The following is a 3,335-nucleotide window of genomic DNA, read 5'->3' on the forward strand; positions in this document are numbered from 1 at the left end:
TGGTGGAGGAATCCCCATAGCATATCTTGTACTAAAGGATGAGGATGAGGGCAGTATAAATCCTCCTGAAGATCAGTACTTGGTTAAGCTTCACATATTCATTAACTTAACTAGAGCATTTCAAATCATTTTCATACATGTCAACAAGTGTTCCCTAGTTCACCAAACATATTTCAATTTTATCTCATGCCTTGAACATTAGATTAAAAAAAAAAACTTCCTTTCTACCAGCAGAAGAGTTGTTGCATTTTGGAGAGAAGTCACATCTGTATGGCCTTCAAAATATCCATAGCTTTTTCCAGGATTAGGGTTCGTTTTAAATCATTTATAAATCGAGACAATTTCTGAATTTAAATTCTAGATTTATCACATTAACAGAGATCATAATTGGATCATTAAGCAACATGTCAGTCAAGACTCTAAAGAAAAGAAAACAGGATACACAAGCCAAACCTTTGCAACAATATTCCTTGCTTTGTTTCCAATTTATTTCATTATAGGGCTCAGTGTGGAGCTCGTCTCAAAGATAAAATCAATCCGGTGATGGGACCGATGAACCTCCTCCCGTACAAGTATGACATGGGCATGTAAACCAGACAACAATAGCACATCATGTTACCTGAAATCGATCATTAGTTAACATATCGATTCACCAAAATCATATCCAACCTTTGATCCAAGCTATGGAAAAGATATCAACTTAAGCATACCAGGATGAATGGGAAATTTTCTTGGAAGAAGCCAAAATTCTGGGGGCAATGGATTGCACCCTGCCCATTCATAAACACCTAGTACCTGCAACAATTTTGTAAATTTTAGAATCTTAACATAATTCTCGAGTCGGTCACAAAACTTGCTTAATGCGTTGTTGTTTAAATAGAACATTTTTTCCCGTTTTCAGTAGGGTCGATGGAACTTGATATCATGTCAGTTTCTCCTACTTAATTAGAATCATATGATAAGCAAAACATTTAGAGGACCTTTTCTTTCTCTAACAGTCTCATGTTCGTATGTATTCAAATCCTAAATTAACAAGTTGAATTTAAGTTTGTGCCAATGAAAAAAACAGACATATATATTCGTATACCGTGAGCCAAAATTTTCCCCAAGATGGAGTCCCCACAAGACCACCATGATCAAGAATCCATTTCCTTCCTCTAGCCATCGGTCCATCCTCGCCATCTTCAGGCCCTTCTCCAACCAATCTCTGTGCAATGTAGCTCAGTACAGAGCCAAACATGGTGCTATGCCCTTCTATATGAAATCCCCAACCTCCATCTTCGTTCTTTTAAGTACAAATACATCGTCATCATCTTTTGAAAGTATTTGCATCAAATGAAAAATGATGTAATCTTGCATGAACGAGCAAAGTGCACCTGGTGGTCGTATATGAAACGTTTGATTTCCTTCTTGTGCTCCGGCGAAAATATCGCATTCATTGCTCCCGTAATGTGCAGTGCAAAGACCTGCAACGTGTGTTCTCTGTACATAGTTCATATCATCGACCAGAATAACGTCAGAATTAGGAAGACCATCTTAATGAAATCGTTAGGACCCGAAAGGGTGCATCTTAGTTGTTCGGAGTTCAACTCGTTAGTGCAAATAATTCTGTAATTCGACCATCCAATTGGGTTTCGGCTCATGCTGTAATTAGCTCTACGAGATTACAAGGGAATTTGATACGTTGGAGGTTAATCTAACCGCGCTTCCTCGTCATGCAAAGATCTTTAGTGGGCCTTGTTATCTATTTAATAGGGGTGAGCGGTTCCCAGTCTGGTCCGGTCCAACTCAAGAATCGGGAACCGGACCGGAAGGACCGGTTCCTAGTTTCTAGGACCAGGGACCGGACCGGCTAGTCTTGGGACCGTGGACTGGGCCGGATCATCGGACTGGTCTGATTCCAATTTGACCAATTACTTATTGGTAAAGGTAAGTGGGAATTGGGAAAATTAGATTAGGCTTTTCTATTTTTTTCAAAAATTTTAAAAAGTAAATAAATATATATATGAAAAAATTAGAAATATATTTATTTATTGATCCAGTCCAGTCGATCCGGTCCGATTCCCACCCTAGAACCGGGAACCGGACAGTCCGGAAACCGGTTCCACTTTTAGGAACTAGGAATCGGACCGATATTCCCGAGAACCGGACCAAACCGGTCAGTCCGGTCCGGTCCGGTTTGGGCGGTCCATCTTGCTCACCCATACTATTTAACGTTGGACCTAAGAGAAAAAAATTGGTAAGCGGGTCTAGGATTCTGCTTGACGTCGGACCTAGAGAAGCGGGGGCTTACCATGGCAGGAAAGAAGAACAAGGGCCCAGCATTCTCTGCAGGCCAGGGGCCATCGTGGGCCTGAATGGATGAGTAGAAGCTGATGGCCCTCCTCAGCGTGGTGGTCACGGCTTCCTCCGTCACATCTTCAGCCGCCTCCACCTTCAACGGCAGCGGAATCGGCCCGCTTGGGTTCTCCTTTGTGAGCTGCATATTTTCAAGCATTGAAGTTTCTTCATCAAAGCTCATGTAAATCTGTGGTGCAGAAGTATGTCTGAAACTCTGGACCATGATCTAATTAAAGCCATCATGTTAAATGACACGAGGCGTAAATTGGTGTCAAGTACTTAAAACTCAACATGCAAGTTAGAGAATTGGAACTAAAATTGAGGTGAAAAGTCAGGAGGGTTTCTTCAATTTTTCCTGGAAAAATGCTTGTGTATTTGTCGGATCACCGATAACGTGTCATTATTAAGTGGTATAGTTAATGCATAAAATACATTTGTTGCCAATACATGCGACACGCGCTATGTGAAAATGGTCAAAGTGGAGGCCTTCGTTTGCCACGTATTAGAGGTCACGAAAACTGCATACCATAACAACGAAATCAAAATCGAAACTCACGTCAAACCATTGAAGTTTGCAAAATCATAAATTCAAGGCCATGTACGACCCGTGATGCAATTTTGATTTTTTCCTTATATTTTTTGGACATTTCGTATTATAAATTTGAGCAATATCTTTGTGGGTTCTCCTTCAATTTTAATATGTTGTGGCGTGAAAAGGAGGTAATGAGGATTTTGTTTCATGCCGAATATTTGGAAGATTCTAAAATACATAAACATTGACGTAAGGAGTTTTTTTTTTTTTTTTTGGCTTTCTTTTTTAACTTTTTCTTTCACAAAACTTCTAGGAGAAAAATGATTAAATTTTTAAATTCAAAACAAAACGATCATCGGTTCATCACATCGAAAATTAGCATGAGATTTATCAGAGCTTGAAAATAAAATTAATCCTACAATACTTTTGCTTTATTGGCTGATTGTTTCAGTATTATAATGAT

At 39.5% G+C, this 3,335-nt stretch overlaps 1 pseudogene; it reads right to left on the reverse strand.

Annotated features, from left to right (window-relative positions):
- Positions 1-260: 260 nt before the first annotated feature.
- On the reverse strand, positions 261-2,583 carry LOC115686942 (lupeol synthase-like; annotated as a pseudogene).
- Positions 2,584-3,335: the final 752 nt, after the last annotated feature.

Source organism: Syzygium oleosum, unplaced genomic scaffold, assembly GCF_021117445.2.
Source record: "Syzygium oleosum isolate NSW1041296 unplaced genomic scaffold, Sole_v2.1 Sole_v2.16, whole genome shotgun sequence".
Taxonomy (NCBI): domain Eukaryota; kingdom Viridiplantae; phylum Streptophyta; class Magnoliopsida; order Myrtales; family Myrtaceae; genus Syzygium; species Syzygium oleosum.